The sequence below is a fragment of the Podarcis vaucheri genome (assembly GCF_965113315.1).
Source record: "Podarcis vaucheri genome assembly, chromosome: 8".
Classification (NCBI taxonomy): domain Eukaryota; kingdom Metazoa; phylum Chordata; class Lepidosauria; order Squamata; family Lacertidae; genus Podarcis; species Podarcis vaucheri.
The window spans coordinates 6,770,271-6,787,863 of record NC_138766.1 but is presented as its reverse complement, the minus strand read 5'-3'; the positions used below and the strand labels follow the sequence as shown (position 1 = coordinate 6,787,863).

The following is a 17,593-nucleotide window of genomic DNA, read 5'->3' as shown; positions in this document are numbered from 1 at the left end:
ATAGTTCTCTTCATACAAACAATCAGCAACACAGAGTGGGAGACGGTGCTGATTCCCCCCCTACATCATACACAAGAAGGGACATGTGAGACAAGTATTTTATGTATGATGCCTTCTTTAAGGAAATGTCCCCCTTTTTCAGAAGGCAAGAATTATGCAAATAAGCCCATGGCATGCATAGTCCTCACAATGGAGGATCTGCAACACACTTTTCCTTATGTTCATGTTGGAAAGGATGGGACAAAATCTTTTCATTGCAACTTTCATCACCAGCATAGACGATGTGCCCTTAAGATATCTAAGATGAATGTTGGTTAAATTCATTGCCCTCTGAAACAATTAACTTGCTGCTGCTCTCTGCTGCTGACACTATATATATCATAGGAAAGGTAAAGATCTACTGTTGAATATGTTTCCTATTCTGTATGGAAAGAGCCAACAAGGTTTCCCTTAGGACCTGGACTAAAACAAGTTGCACTATTTATAAAACAAATTATGTTTAATAACTATTAAGAGTACAATATATGACATTATCTGCAATGTGCCTTGTATCCATAGTACAAAAATCTCTACGTGTGTGCATTATTCTTTTAAATATTTTCTTTTTGTAACAGAAAAAACATTGAAAGCCCAAAACAAGCAGATGTGCATTTTATTAATGCAAGAGGATTTACCACTTGCATTTACAATAATGAAAAGTAACTACTGTTTGCACTATTTTTGTCTGGTGTTCCAATAATCTCTAAATAATTCCCACTTGCTCTTAAACGTCAAACAATTTTGTGGGAATCCAAGCATCCTCCCAGCATACTTTTCATTGTCCAATTCACACATTAGTAGAACTACAGGATAGTCCTTCTAGGACATTGTCAGAAATGGTCACACAAACAACTTCCCCAAATTTCAGCAAGTTACCATTCATTGTTTTCCTTACGGGAACAACAACAAAAAAACCCCCACATGCCTCATAAAATGTCCCCCAAATGCATCAATACTTGCCACTGTAGTGTGTTTACAACACCAACCATGACAGCATATTTTTAATAGAAAAATATAAGCCACATATCACCAAAGAGAACTGGCATCAAAACAGCTTACAGTCATGTGACAGAGGAGTAAATAAACTTGCAGTCACATTTCCAGGGTGGCACCCATTGTAGCAGTGTGGAACTACCTAGAAGAACACACCTTTGGCTGAAGCTGTTTTCATTCATATTACAGGGAGAAGGCAACACACGACACCTTCTCTGGGGTTCGAAATTCTACCCCTACTTTACACTGGAAATCTCATTAAAGTAGAAAATACCCCCCCCCCCCAAAATGCATTTGTGTGTTGCTGCTGTAGTTCAATAGCGGGTGAAGGTTGCAAATTACAAGGAGCATTATGCAACCAATCTTACAATACAATTGCTTGTAAATTTCTTCCCAGAGTCCCCTCACCATTGAATCTCCTCATTTTATCATGCTAAAATATACAAAAAGTGAAAATAATTCAGCCAATAAAAGAGTTAAGTAAATTCATTATTACTTTTTTAAAAAGAAGTCTTGTAGCAAAGAGAATCTCAGTATCAGCTTACTGGTGGGCAGTTGGGTATGTAGTGGAAAGAGGTTATTGGTTGAAAGATGGGAATGAACACTTATTTGTCATAGGATACTTGGCCCTAGTTTTCATTGAGGCGGCACAACTACAACTTACCAGTAGCAAGGCAGGTGAGGGCTTACATTTATATACTTATTTATTGATACAGATTTTTTAAACCACCAACTATTTTGAAGTGTAATAAAAATATGAAATAAAAGCCAAATACAACATACTAAATTAAAACAATTAAGAATGCATAAAATCAATCTCACAGGAACTCAAATGCTGAAGGCTTGTTCAAAGCGGGAGGAGAGAAACATACCTCCAAATGAAAATAGGATGATAGTTATCAGCCTAGCCTTCTCCCAATCTCCCATACATGATAGTTTTCAATATGTAGGGAACTATTTTTTTTATAGATGTCCACAAGGTTTTGTGAGCCTCCACCAGCAGTCCAAAATAAGAGACAAAGACAGATCATCTGATGCATCAATATGAAGATTTGTTGAAAGAAGATACTTCACAGAAGTATCACATACCCAGTGATGACTAAAAGAAGGCGGGCTGCAAGGAATAGAAAGAAGACTGACATAGTTCTGAATATAATGAGAAAGCAGAGGCAGACAGGAAATATATTCTGATATTAACAAAATAAAAACATTGCTTATCTAAAATTGTTTGCTCACCTGGACTACGATTAAGCCTTCATTGTTCAAGTTTAAATCTTCACCAGGTAGGATTGGATCCTTTGCCTCACAAGCTTCTTTATTGTTCAGAGTATTGGAATAATTTGCCTTTCTAGAGTCTGTAGTGAGAGAAACCTCCTGGCAGTAGGAGTGCAGAAATGCTCGGACTCCGTCAATCCCCACAAACTGTGAGATAGGAGCGCCACTGAAATTCACACTCCCCGTCTCAAGCAGCTGAGAATTTCTCCACCTGTGCAACTTGATGGCCAGTAAGACAAGGAGGAAAGTGAAGAACAAGCAAGAGACAAAAGCCACTGCAAGGACCAGGTAGAAGGTGAGGTCAGACGGAGGCTCCACAGGAGCTGAGATGCTGCTCAGGTCTGAGAGGATTGCAGGGATGGTGTCAGCCAGCACCACAGTCAGAGTGGCTGAAGCAGAGAGAGGTGGCTGCCCATTGTCCTTGACTAAAACCACCAGGCTTTGCTTGAGGGCATCTTTCTCCAGAAAGAAGCGGGCCGTCCTGATCTCTCCCGTGTGGAGCCCCAGAGTGAAGAGCCCTGGCTCGGTGGCCTTGATCAGCTGGTAGGAGAGCCAGGCATTCTGGCCAGAGTCCGCATCCACGGCCACCACCTTAGTGACCAGGTAGCCTGGCTCTGAGGAGCGAGGGGCCAGCTCTATCCCTGTGGAGCCGTCAGTGGGAGGGGAGGGGTACAGGATTTGGGGAGCATTGTCATTCTGGTCCAGGATGAAGAGAGTCACTGAGACGTTGGAGCTGAGTGGTGGAGAACCTCCATCCTGAGCCTTTACACGGAACCGAATGTCTCGAAAGTCTTCATAATCAAAGGAGGTCAGAGCATATATAACCCCCGTCTCAGAGTTAATGGAGAGGTAGGAAGAGAGGCGGGAGTCACTTCCTTGGTCATCAGTGATGGAATATGTTATTCTGGCATTTTCTTCCCAGTCAAGATCATTTGCTCTTATGGAAGAGACCATGGCTCCTCTTTGGTTATTCTCAACAAAATAGAAAGTATAGTCTGTTTTTTCAAAGAGGGGTGGGTTGTCATTTGTGTCTAAAACATGAAGTGTGACAACTGTGACTGTAGAAAGAGGGGGGACTCCATGGTCAGAAACAGTGACAGTAATATTGAAGACTGACACCTGTTCCCTGTCAAGGGCACCATCAGTCACCAAACTGTAAAAGTTATCCATGGACTTCTTTAGCTGGAAAGGGAGGTTGCTAGGGATTGAACATGTGATTTCCCCATTGATTCCTGAATCTCGGTCTTGGACATTTAAAATGGCAATTACCGTTTGGGATGGTGAACTTTCAAGTATGGTGTTGGTGGCAAAGGTAACTGATAATTCAGGTGCATTGTCATTCAGATCTGTAACAGATATCACAACTTTTGATCTGTCACTCAGCCTTCCTCCATCTCTGGCTTGTATCTCAAATGCATATAAAGATGATTCCTCATAATCAAGAGTCCCAATAAGGATGATTTCCCCTGTTGTGGAATTTAACACAAACATTTGGGAGTCGCGCTTTGTAATTTCTTGGAAAGAGTATTTAATGTCTCCATTGATTCCTTCATCCATATCAGTTGCTCTCACTGTCAAAAGTATGGACCACTTGGGAATATTCTCATTGACACTCACTTCATAGAGAGGTTGGCTGAAAACTGGTGCATTGTCATTTGCATCAAGGACAGCGATGTGGATTTGTAATGTGCCAGATCTGATGGGATCACCTCCATCAGTAGCTGTGAGGAGCAAATCGTAAGCTGATTGTTCCTCTCTGTCCAGTGACTTTTCCAACACAAGTTCAACAAGTCTGGCACCATTTTCTTCTGTTTGCACATGCAAAGCAAAATTGCTACTGCCTGTGAGTTGATAGCTCTGCACTGAATTTATCCCCAAATCTGGATCTTGAGCTTTGGGTAGAGGGATCTGGAATCCAGGTATAGATGCCTCACTGATTTCCAGCTCCTGTTCCCATAGAGGGAAGTGGGGAGCATTATCATTTATATCTGTAATTTCCACTTCAATTCCATAAAGCTTCAATTTGCTTTCAACAAGAACCTGAAACTTTAACATACATTTCTCTGCCTCTCTGCAGATTTCCTCTCTATCTATTCTCTCAGATATCTGCAAATGGCCATTGTTGGCATTCAAAGAAAAGTACTGAATCATACCTACAGGAGAAACAATGCGCAGTCTATGGTTTGGGAGCTGCTTGCCATCCATTCCCAGGTCCTTTGCAATATTCCCCACGGAAGAGCCTTTGTGCATCTCTTCTGGAATGGAGTAGTGGATCTGCCCAGAAACTGCCTTCCAAGAAAACATCATGAAAAGGCACTGGAAGATTCCCTTTCTGCAATTCCACAGCCTCGGAATTCCTTTCATCCTTGCAGCAGGATAAAGACTAAAGACCCTTAGATTCTGGTTCAAATGATGCTGTATCCAACTCTATTCTAAGGAAAATGTACATCCATTTCTTCTTTACACTGACAAGCAGCTTGTTCCTTCAGATATTTTGTGTTTGTGTTTAACGGAAAGGCAACTTCAATTGGGCAGGATTTCACATTTCTGCTCCGTTCTGGTCAACAGTGACACCCAGAGGATCAAATGCAAACTGCAAAAACTTCAGATATAGCTAGGATAACTATTCTTTTCCCTTAGAATTTACCCACTAAGGATAAATAAGAGTGACGACTTTTGTTGCTGTAATCAAATTGAAAAGGAGCAGGAAAGACAAGTGTGTTTAGGGTTCCTGCCCTGCCCCATTACTGAAATTTCTGGAATAAATGTTATGGATCTTTCTCAGCAATGTTTTCTGCTCGCTTTTCTAAGGGAATATTCAATAGATTTTTTCTTGATGTAGAAACAACAATAGTAAACCACCAGTACATCTAGCACTTCACTCCTCTCAGCTCCTATTTGTTCATTCACATCTCTAGGCTGTTTATCTTCAAACTGAATTTTTATTTTTTGGTACGTGTTACATAAGGCCTACTGCAATAAGATCAAACGTATCCATTCTTCAGGAAATCAGCCCTGAGTGCTCACTGGAAGGACAGATCCTGATGCTGAGACTCCAATACTTTGGCCACCTCATGAGAAGAGAAGACTCCCTGGAAAAGACCCTGATGTTGGGAAAGATTGAGGGCACAAGGAGAAGGGGACGACAGAGGACGAGATGGTTGGACGGTGTTCTCGAAGCTACAAACATGAGTCTGACCAAACTGCGGGAGGCAGTGGAAGACGGAAGTGCCTGGTGTGCTCTGGTCCATGGGGTCACGAAGAGTCGGACACGACTAAACGACTAAACAACAACAACACATAAGCCCTATTTGGGCATACACTGTCCATAGATGAGCAAACACCTGAGGAGAAATATGCAGTTCTTCTTAGTCCTTTCCTGTCCAGCATTTCATCTGTACACAATCTAGATCCCTCCATGAATTTGAGGACCAAGGTCTGAGGTGGGGAGCTTACTCTACTTGTAGGGCCCCCACACATGATTTAGAACTTTGCACCATCATGTTTTCTTTGCTTACACTTGAGGAGATTGTTCAAATAAGGCTGTACTGGGTAGGAGATGCATATCAGGAATGCCCCAGTTCAAACCAAACTTCAACCATGAGCTCTTAGTTGTCCTTGGGCAAGACTCCCTTCCTCCTCTCTCTCTGGTTGAGTTCACACAGCAGTTTCCTCCATTTCCCTGACGTTTTCCTAACTATTAATTTCTGCATTATATTCAAGTTTTCACATGGCATGAAAGCCACTTCATTTCCATGTTATTTAATAGCAGAAAAAATCCATTTGCTGCTCCCTTAAACTGAAAAATCGCAGGAGTAAAGTGATGAAATTTGGGGCCGTATACATGGGGGAATGAATACATGCACAGCTATGGGTAGAATAGTGGCATTGTTATCCAATGATGTTCATTGTTGCATCACTCCACGCACCACTGGTGTGAATGAAATTTAGTGGAACACGATATATTGTTCATATATTGATATGCTGATACAGTGGTGCCTCGCAAGACGAAAGGAATCCGTTTTGTGATTCTCTTCATCTAGCGGTTTTTTCGTCTTGCGAAGCAAGCCCATTGACGGATTAGCGGATTAGCGCTATTAGCCCTATTAGCGGCTTTTAGCGGCTTATCTGCTGATCGGATCAGCTGATAAGCGGCTTAGCGGCTTAGAAAAAGGGGGGAAGGAAAAAAAACCAGCAGGAACTCACAAGACATTGTCGTCTTGCAAAGCAAGCCCATAGGAAATTCGTTTTGCGAAGCATCTCCAAAACGGAAAACTCTTTGGTCTAGTGAGTTTTCCGTCTTGCGAGGCATTCGTCTTGCGGGGCACCACTGTATATTGGTCAAAAATAAACACATAACACAACTGGTACTGCAGTGTGAAAGGATCACTGGAAAACAGAATAGAAGCACTAGCGTTCTAGTCAGGAAAACTAATGCAATACTTGCCACATCTAAATGCATCCTGTCTCCATCTCATCCACAACATGAGGAAAATAATGCTGATCTATCTTTCTAGGTTATTGAAGAGTTACAAGGGAATGTATATCAACCATTTTCTACACTAGAGTGCTCTATAAACACCAAGTATGACTGTAAAGTGCAAAGAAGGCCATGTCCACCTTCATTTACTGCTCACATTGTGCCTAGAAGACAATAAAGCCAAGACGAATGCTATTAAAGCCAATTATTATTACTACACCACATCTCATTACATAGATAAAAAGAAGCAGGAAGAGATTGGTGGCACATGCAATGGGGTGGAGCTGTGGAGCCACCCAGGTAAGTTGCTGGGACTTACCTGGTCAGGGCTGGGCTGACACAACTGTGTGGTTGGGGCTGGGCAGGTGCACCAGCAGCCGTGCTAGATGTTCCTACAGTTAAAAGCACATGTCTCCAGCCTCACTGCTGCCCCATCCAGGTAGGCAACAGTGTAAAGGGGTGGGGGTGAATTCACCAGCTTCCCACCACCATGCATGTCACTACTGCACGTGGGTAACTTTCAATGGCAGCTTATGAGCTCATGTGTGACAATAAGTTGTCAAGCTCAGAACAAGCATTATAAAAAACTAGCATGTGATGACCTGTTAAACAGCAGAGGTAGATGGTTTTCAGTCATCTTTCTTGGAGAGCGTGATGCTCTTCTGCTTCTTGTTCTACAAAATCAGCAGGACTCCTAAAACTGCTATACTGAATTTGCTGAATGCTTTCCCCCAGAAGACAGAAAATCAAGCATTCAGTCCACTAAACAATGCCATAAAAGTTTCTTTCAAAATTAGTCTTCATCTTTCACTACAGAATATGCACTGGCAACAAACTTTTTGACACATTAGGAACAATCCAGCATTAATGTATATGAAGCAGCAAATACAGGGGTGTGCAACTGTATGTCCTTGCCAGATTGCCTTTCCATGGGAAAGCATTCCCAGCCAAAGAGGTGAGAGGGCATCTAACGCTGTTATGACTCAATAGACATTTGTCACCTATGTTACTACAGCATGGAAGCATGACTGGAGATGTTATAGGTAGAAATACTAGCCACATGCACACTCACCTACATCCATACTGTTGACCACAACTGTTCCAACTGGTCATAATTTCTAATAATACATTGCAAATGCTCCATTGTTCGTTTAAAACTTTCTTGTCTCAAACCACAAAACAGCTTTTTTGTTCTGCCTTCAACCCTTTAATGTTCAATTTCACTTCCCTTCTTCTTGAAGCCAAAAAGCAGCTCACACACTGAATGTAAATTATCACCAGCTGATGGACAAATCTCCCTCGGTTATAAATTATAACTGTCCCAAAAATAATTAAGAAAGGGAGGCTTTTGCAGATCCCATACCCATCACGGCTCTTTTATGGCTTTGGGGCAAGATGTAAATTCCTCAGCTCTCAAGTCGCTTAACCCCCATCCGAGTTCCTAGGAGCTGACTGCTTCTTGGTCTCTTGACACAGAAAACAGCTTTTTCAAAGCACCAGAGATTAATCTCTTGTTCACTCTTTTTTCCAAAATGAATATGGGAACCAAGACTTATGTCTGGCTATTATCAATCACCATGTAATTATCTCTGTTGGCAGACCGCCAACAAAAGATGTTCAATCCACTAATTCCTTCCCGATAACACATAAAAAACTCCCCACAAACTTCCTAATATTTAGTTTAATAATAATGAGAATTTTGCTTGTTTAACCTGGAGGTAGGCTGTATGAATTGTGTATTGCTTTGTAACGATTTGTTGGGTCTCTGGACCGTTATAAAGGTTGATGCTGATGCTGATGAGTTTAATAATAATGAGAATTTTGCCAATAACTAGAACATTTTCAAACTTCTTGAAGAATCTACTATGCAATTTTTTGATGTTTATTTTTCTATTTTTTTAAGACAGAACATTAAAATAGCTACATATTCAATTTTAGTCATACTACGAAGGAAAGAAGGAAGGAAGGAAGGAATGATAAGCATCTCCACTCAAACATGATATGCCATCCTGCGGTCCGAGATCATCATCCTAGGTCAGCATGCAAATGTGCATTTAGATAATTCTGACTGAGGCTCCCCCAACTTGCAATTTTGCCCTTCAACAAATGCTAGAAGGCCCATTACATTAGCTTGATCTGCAACAGTAGCAGCTCAGTACTACTCCCTACCTACTTCCCTGGTGACATGGCCTGAATTGTATGGGGTGCCAGTTTGATATAATCCACTGTTTACAATTCAACTCTTAAACAAGTGATAACACACCAAATTCCCTAAAAAAGGAAGAGAAAAAAGAATGCACTTTAACTCACCGTGCTGTCATTTTCCTTTTCAGAAATTAAATTGCCTCCACTGACCATCAAAGAAATGTCAGAGCTGCCATTGCAAAGGATGTTCTCTGCTATTTGGACAGTGGGCTGCAGGAAAGTCAACTCATTCCTCCTGGATTCAGAGGACAGACAGACCTGGTAGGAATAAGGCAAAGTTCCGTCTTCATAATTGGGTGGGAATATGGCACCAGCCTTTGAATGGGGGTCAGGAATAAAGCACTGAAGGAAAGTGGGGTTCCTTGACCTTCGAAGCTTCATCAGAATGGTCAGAATCACTGTCACCAGGAACAGAAAGGACACCAAGGTCAAGGCCAATACCAAATAAAACTGTAGATCAGACTGATACTCTGAGTCATTTGGTTGGGAGTTCATTTCTGGAAGAGCCTCCTGGAAGTTTTCAGCAAACACCAGGCTCAAAGTTGTGGTGGCTGAGAGAGGAGGATGCCCATTGTCCTTCACCAGGATGACCAGCCTCTGCTTCACTGCATCTCTCTCAAGTAATGCTCGGACTGTTTGCACCTCTCCTGTGTGGGAGCCAATGCTGAAGAGTGAGGGCTCTGTGGCCTGCAGGAGATGGAAGGAGAGCCAGGCATTGTGTCCCGAATCAGAGTCCACGGCCACCACCTTCGTCACCAGATAACCCGACTCAGCTGACCGAGGCACCATCTCAAAGAAAGGGGAGCCCTCTGTGGATTGTGAGGGGTACAGGATCTGCGGAGCGTTATCATTTCGATCCAAAACACATACTGTCACTGTGGCACTGCTATTCAGTGGTGGAGAACCTCCATCGTGGGCCTTCACTTGAATCTGAAACTCCCTGAATTGCTCATAGTCAAAGGAGCGTTGAGCATAGATGATCCCAGTCTCAGAGTTAATGGAGACATAGGAGGACAGAGGCAGGTCCTTGATGTTGCTGTGAAGGACGGAGTAAGTGATTCTGGCATTGCGATCCAGATCTGGGTCAGAGGCCTTGATGTGAAAAATCGAAGCTCCAGATGGGTTGTTTTCTGGAACGTAGGCAGTGTAGGAAGTTTTTTCAAAGGCTGGTGGGTTATCATTGATATCTGAGATCTGTATTGATATGGTTTTGTGTGTGGAGAGTGGAGGTGTGCCTTTGTCTGTGGCTGCGATTGTAATATTATACTCGGGCATCCTTTCTCTGTCAAGGGCACCATCTATGAGGAGCTTGAAATAATTATCGGAAGATGATACTATCAGGAAAGGTACAAGTTCCTTCAGGTGACAGGTGACTTCTCCATTCTCCCCAGAATCCCTGTCCTGAACTTTAATGAGAGCAATCACAGCTCCAGATGTGACATCTTCAGGAATTGGGCTGGACACGGAGGTAAGGATCATATCTGGAGCATTGTCATTCTCATCAAGAACCTCAACCTCCACATTGCAATGTGCCACCAAGCCTCCTCCATCACTTGCCTGAATTATCATCACATATTTTTGTCTGTCCTCAAAATCAACACTTTCTATAAGTGCAATTGTTCCATCTCTGGGATCCAGATGAAACTTCTGCTTGGCTGTTTTTGGGATGTCACTGAAAGTGTAAGTGATCTCAGCATATGACCCTTCATCACTGTCAGATGCTTTGACTTGAAGCACAGAGGTTCCTTTGGGTGCACTCTCTTTCAGGCTCACTTTATATGTTGTCTGGGTGAAAACAGGAGCATTGTCATTAATATCAATAACTGTTACCAATATTTTGGCTGTTCCGGTTTTTGGAGGTTCTCCACCATCCATGGCTGTAAGGACCATGTGGTGCATCTGTTCCTTTTCCCTGTCCAGTTGTTTCAGCAATATTAATTCTGCATATTTTCCACCATCATTGCCAGCTTGAATTTCTAGTTTGAAATATGGAGTTGAGCTCAATTGATAATTCTGGAGGGAGTTCATTCCGATATCATCATCTTCAGCATTTCCAAGAGTGAATCGATTTCCTGGCAGAGTAGATTCACTCAATTTGAGATCAATATTTTCATTCTGGAAATGTGGGGCATTATCATTGATGTCCTGGATAAAAATATTTACGTGGAAAATATTCAAAGGATTGTGTGCCACAACTTCTAATTTGAGGACACAAGTAGATGATTCCCCACAAATCTCTTCCCGGTCTATCCTCTCATTCACATACAGGTTGCCATTTTGTTCATTCAGATCAAAGAATTGCTTTTCTGAAGAAATACCAAGCTTGCGCTTTGACAGCTCTCTGACATCCAACCCCAGATCTTTAGCAAGGTTCCCCACAAAGGAGCCCTGCTCTGCTTCCTCTGGAACTGAATACTGAACCTGCTCAGACCCCACCTGGCAGAAGTACACAGACCAAAATATGAACAGAAACAGTACTTGCCTCCTGGTGATCTTCCTTGTTCTCTCTGCCTGCTTTACTTCCATCACATCCATTGCATTTCCTGATTTCCTCCTCCTTTCACTTCAGTTTTCAAGACTCCCAGTACACTTAAGTGATATAGTACTAATGTTGTTATTTTCTGCTGATCCTTGGGAAACAGAGATTTCCTTTCTCAAGCAGCTTTTAAAATAAAGGTTTTTCCTTTCTGCTCAGCTGAAGTGTTAAGAGAGAGAGAGAGATTGCTCCAAGAGTCTCAGAAATGCTGAGCCATGGCTGCTCCTACGTTGTCCAACAGTGACACTCTGAGTCCATACGGTGAACTGCTTTTACTATTTCTATAATTCTACATAGAATTTTTCTCTAAGGTAGGGAATTGCTTGTAATATAAGTTCACCTTTAAGTGCAATCAGAAACAAATTTCTTCTCCATCACTTGTGTGCATCCTCTTCGCTTCCCAGTCCCTCACCATTCAGCATGTTTGCTTTAGTTTCTTTCTTTAAAAAGAAATGAAAAAACACCAAGAAAACCATAGGAATAGTAGAGAGGGGATGCCTGTTGGTGAGGAGGGCTCATCAGATACAGAAGGTTTGTTTCCAGAGCCGTCTAAAGAAATTGTGGTCTTCTATATCATTTAAGGAGTGTAATTCCTTGTCAGGGTACACAGGGTTTGTCAATGTCTCCTTTATTGGATCAGGAGGCAGAGGGAACTACACTTTACATCCTCTCTGGCAGGAAATTCCACTTCTGTGCATACTCAGGAACATCATTTCTGGTTCAAGGTTAGGACTTTCCTACCTCTGCCCATTGACAGTTACCACCAGCACCCCACACCTTTTCAAGGTAATTTTTTTTTTTTACTTGAAAAGGGAAAGAAATGGCAAAGAGGTTTAGCTAATGGTACTGGTGAAAACCATTCTATGCTTGAAATTAATTCAAAGAAAACTGGGTCCTCACTGAATTAAAGTGATTAAAAAGATGGGAGAGCTTATATTTAAAATCTTCTCACAGGACCTGGACTAAAGCTAGCTGCACTCTTTATAAAAGAGATGATCATGTAATACATTACAGTGGTACCTCGGGATGCGAACGGGATCTGTTCCGGAGCCCTGTTTGCATCCTGAATAGAATGTAAGACGCGATGGCACGTCTGCATGTGCGCGGGTTGCATTTTGCCGCTTCCGCGCATACATGTGACATCTTTTTGAGTTTCTGCGCATGTGCGAGTGGCAAAACCTGGAAGTAACACGTTCCATTACTTCCGGGTTGCCACGGAGCGCAACCCGAAAGCGCTCAACCTGAAGCACATTCAACCCGAGGTATGACTGTACTATGTTATTTGCTATCTGTCCTTCATCCAGTTTAAACATAGCATTTCTATCTCTATACTTTTGCATAATTCCATTTAAAAAGTTTCTGTAAAAGAATAAAATACTGAAAGACCAAACTAACCAATGTGCATTTTATTAATGTGATCAAAATATTTTACCACTTGTATTTACAATAATGTAATGCAACTATTTCAAGCACCATTTCCCCCCCAAGTGTTCCCAATATTACCGGTAAATCATTTCCAGTTTCTCTTTAACCGTCATACAATTGTATGTGAATCAAAGAATTCTCACCCCATCCGCTCCAGTGCAGTTTTGCTTCTGCAATGAACGTACTTCCAGGACATTGTCACAAATGGTCACCCCAACAATATCTCCAAAGTTCAGCCTCTACCAGCTACAGCTGTTTCACTAACTTGGCACGAACCTTATAATGTTGCTTGGGGACATCTCTCTAACCAAGGGCAGTTTTCTTGTGAGTTTCTTAATAGGGTCAGAAACACATCCCACAAATAAGTGTTTTCTGAGTTGGGATGTTTGGACATTGTCAAGTACTCTTTTTCTGACACCACAGACACATATATTTTCTGGGATTCAAAATTCTACCTCTACCAAACAGTGGAAATCTCATTGGGGTAGAAACACCCCCCCTTCCAAAGAATTACTGCGTTGCTGTTGTTTTCCGACACTGAGTGAAGGTTCCAAGTTGTAAGGAGCATAATGCAATCAATCTTACATAATATTGCTTGCATTTTTAATTTGCTTTAATTTGTATTAATCTATTCTGTTGTGATTTTATCTTTCTGTGTGCTTTGAATTATGGTTGTCATTTTTAAAATATTATTTTTATTCATTTTTAATAATATAAAAGTTTAATAATGTAGAACATTTATATACTCTCAATCTAAAAAATACAGATTTCCATTGTTAAAACTGGACAAATCTCCCTCAGTTATAAATCATAACTGTCCCAAAAATAATTAAGAAAGGGAGACTTTTGCAGATCCCATACCGGTCACGGCTCTTACATGGCTTTACGGCAAGATGTAAATTCCTCAGCTCTCAAGTTGCTTAACCCCCATCCGAGTTCCTAGGAGCTGACTGCTTCTTGGTCTCTTGAACACAGAAAACAGCTTTTCCAAAGCACCAGAGATTAATCTCTTGTTCACTCTTTTTTCCAAAATAAATATGGGAACCAAGACTTATGTCTGGCTATGATCAATCACCATGTAATTATCTCTGCTGGCAGACTGTCAACAAAATATGTTCAATCTGCTATTTCCTTCCCCGTAACACATAAAAAACTCTCCACAAACCTCCTAATATTTAGTTGGATATTAAGGAAATTTTTGCCAATAAATAGAAAATTTTCAAACTTCTTGAAGCATATACTATGTAGGATGTTTTTGTGTTTGTTCTTGCATATACTGTATCTTTTTAAAGAGAGAACATTAAAATAGCTACATATTCAAATTTAGTCATGCTGGAAAGAAAGAAAGAAAGAAAGAAAGAAAGAAAGAAAGAAAGAAAGAAAGAAAGAAAGAAAACAATTTAGCACTGTCTCCACTCAAACATGCTATGCTGTGGTCCTAGATCATCACCCTAAGTCAGCATGAAGATAGGCATCTAGATAATTCAGACTGAGGCTTCCACAATTTGTAGTTTTCTCCCTCAGCAACTGCTGAAAAATCCATCCCATTAGGTTGCTCTGCAGCAGTAGCAGCTCAGTATTACTCCCTCCCTACCTTCCTGGTAACATGGCATGAATTGTCTAGAATGCCAGCTTGAAAACATCGATTATTTACAAATAAACTCTCAAACAACTGATAACACACCTAATTCCACAAAAAGGAAATGCAATATAACTCACCGTGCTGTCTTTTTCATTTTCAGAATTTAAATTACCTCCACTGACCATCAAAGAAATGTCAGAGTTGCCATTGCAAAGGATGTTCTCTGCTATTTGGACAGTGGGCTGCAGAAATGTCAGCTCATTCCTCCTGGATTCAGAGGACAGACAGACCTGGTAGGAATAAGGCAAAGTTCCATCCTCATAATTGGGTGGGAATATGGCACCAGCCTTTGAGTGGGGGTCAGGAATAAAGCACTGAAGGAAAGTGGGGTTCCTTGACCTTCGAAGCTTCATCAGAATGGTCAGAATCACCGTCACCAGGAACAGAAAGGACACCAAGGTCAAGGCCAATACCAAATAAAACTGTAGATCAGACTGATACTCTGAGTCATTTGGTTGGGAGTTCATTTCTGGAAGAGCCTCCTGGAAGTTCTCAGCAAACACCAGGCTCAAAGTTGTGGTGGCTGAGAGAGGAGGATGCCCATTGTCCTTCACCAGGATGACCAGCCTCTGCTTCACTGCATCTCTCTCAAGTAATGCTCGGACTGTTTGCACCTCTCCTGTGTGGGAGCCAATGCTGAAGAGTGAGGGCTCTGTGGCCTGCAGGAGATGGAAGGAGAGCCAGGCATTGTGTCCCGAATCAGAGTCCACGGCCACCACCTTCGTCACCAGATAACCCGACTCAGCTGACCGAGGCACCATCTCAAAGAAAGGGGAGCCCTCTGTTGATTGTGAGGGGTACAGGATCTGCGGAGCGTTATCATTTCGATCCAAAACACATACTGTCACTGTGGCACTGCTATTGAGTGGTGGAGAACCTCCATCTTGGGCCTTCACTTGAATCTGAAACTCCCTGAATTGCTCATAGTCAAAGGAGCGTTGGGCATAGATGATTCCAGTCTCAGAGTTAATGGAGACATAGGAGGACAGAGGCAGGTCCTTGATGTTGCTGTGAAGGATGGAGTAAGTGATTCGGGCATTGCGATCCAGATCTGGGTCAGAGGCCTTGATGTGGAAAATTGAAGCTCCAGATGGGTTGTTTTCTGGAACGTAGGCAGTGTAGGAAGATTTTTCAAAGGCTGGTGGGTTATCATTGATATCTGAGATCTGTATGGATATGGATTTGTGTGTGGAGAGTGGAGGTGTGCCTTTGTCTGTGGCTGTGATTGTAATATTATACTCAGGAGTCCTTTCTCTGTCAAGGGCACCATCTATGAGGAGCTTGAAGTAATTACTTGAAGATGATACTATCAGGAAAGGTACAAGTTCCTTCAGGTGACAGGTGACTTCTCCATTCTCCCCAGAATCCCTGTCCTGAACTTTAATGAGAGCAATCACAGCTCCAGATGTGACATCTTCTGGAACAGGGCTGGACACGGAGGTAAGGATCACATCTGGAGCATTGTCGTTCTCATCAAGAACCTCAATCTCCACATTGCAATGTGCCACCAAGCCTCCTCCATCACTTGCCTGAATTATCATCACATATTTTTGTCTGTCCTCAAAATCAACACTTTCTATGAGTGTAACTGTTCCGTCTCTGGGATCTAGATGAAACCTCTGTTTGGCTGTTTTGGGGATGTCACTGAAAGTGTAAGTGATCTCAGCATTTGACCCTTCATCACTGTCAGATGCTTTGACTTGAAGCACAGAGGTTCCTTTGGGTGCACTCTCTTTCAGGCTCACTTTATATGTTGTCTGGGTGAAAACAGGAGCATTGTCATTAATATCAATAACTGTTACCAATATTTTGGCTGTTCCGGTTTTTGGAGGTTCTCCACCATCCATGGCTGTAAGGACCATGTGGTGCATCTGTTCTTTTTCCCTGTCCAGTTGTTTCTGCAATATTAATTCTGCATATTTGCCGCCATCATTGCTGTTTTGAATTTCTAGTTTGAAAAATGGAGTTGAGCTCAACTGATAATTCTGGAGGGAGTTTATTCCGATATCATCATCTTCAGCATTTCCAAGAGCAAATCGAGTTCCTGGCAGAGTAGACTCACTCAATTTAAGCTCAATATTTTCATTCTGGAAATGTGGAGCATTGTCATTGATGTCCTGGATAAAAATATTTACGTGGAAAATATTCAAAGGATCGTGTGCCACAACCTCTAATTCGAGGACACAAGTGGATGATTCCCCACAAATCTCTTCCCGGTCTATCCTCTCATTCACATACAGGTTGCCATTTTGTTCATTCAGATCAAAGAATTGCTTTTCTGAAGAAATACCAAGCTTGCGCTTTGACAGCTCTCTGACATCCAACCCCAGATCTTTAGCAAGGTTCCACACAAAGGAGCCCTGCTCTGCTTCCTCTGGAACTGAATACTGAACCTGCTCAGACCCCACCTGGCAGAAGAACACAGACCAGAATATGAACAGAAACAGTACTTGCCTCCTGGTGATCTTCCTTGTTCTCTCTGCCTGCTTTATTTCCATCACATCCATTGTTGTTTCTGATTTCCTCTTCCCTTCACTTTAGTTTTCAAGACTCAACAGTACTCCCAGTATGTGATATAACAGAAATATTATTCTTTTGAGTTGACCTTTGGAAAACTGAGAGCTTTCCTTTCTCGAGCGTTTTTTAAAATAAAGGTTTTTCCTTTCTGCTCCGCTGAAGTGTTAAGAGAGAAAGAGATTGCTCCAAGAGTCTCAGAAATGCTTAGCCATGGCTGCTCCCACGTTGTCCAACAGTGACACTCTGAGTCCATACGGTGAACTGCTTTTACTATTTCTATAATTCTACATAGAATTTTTCTCTAAGGTAGGGAATTACTTGTAGTATAAGTTCACCTTTAAATGCAATCAGAAACAAATTTCTTCTCCATCACTTGTGTGCATCTTCTTCGCTTCCCATTCAGCATCTTTGCTTTAGTTTCTTTCTTAAAAAGGAAAAAAAAACAACAAGAAAAACCATAGGAATAGTAGGGAGGGGATGC

General features: G+C 41.8%; 3 pseudogenes across 3 annotated transcripts; all 3 read right to left on the bottom strand.

The window, feature by feature from the left end:
- Window positions 1-2,250: 2,250 nt before the first annotated feature.
- Window positions 2,251-4,897, bottom strand: LOC309538613 (protocadherin gamma-A6 pseudogene; annotated as a pseudogene). The gene has a single exon. The product of its transcript is annotated as a protocadherin gamma-A6 pseudogene (transcript).
- A 3,916-nt stretch (window positions 4,898-8,813) lies between these two features.
- On the bottom strand, window positions 8,814-11,865 carry LOC309538610 (protocadherin gamma-B1 pseudogene; annotated as a pseudogene). The gene has a single exon. The product of its transcript is annotated as a protocadherin gamma-B1 pseudogene (transcript).
- A 2,411-nt stretch (window positions 11,866-14,276) lies between these two features.
- Window positions 14,277-17,102, bottom strand: LOC309539784 (protocadherin gamma-B1 pseudogene; annotated as a pseudogene). Its single transcript has 2 exons — window positions 14,673-17,102; window positions 14,277-14,285 (listed from the first exon to the last, which is right to left on the bottom strand). The product of its transcript is annotated as a protocadherin gamma-B1 pseudogene (transcript).
- Between the last annotated feature and the right edge of the window lie 491 nt (window positions 17,103-17,593).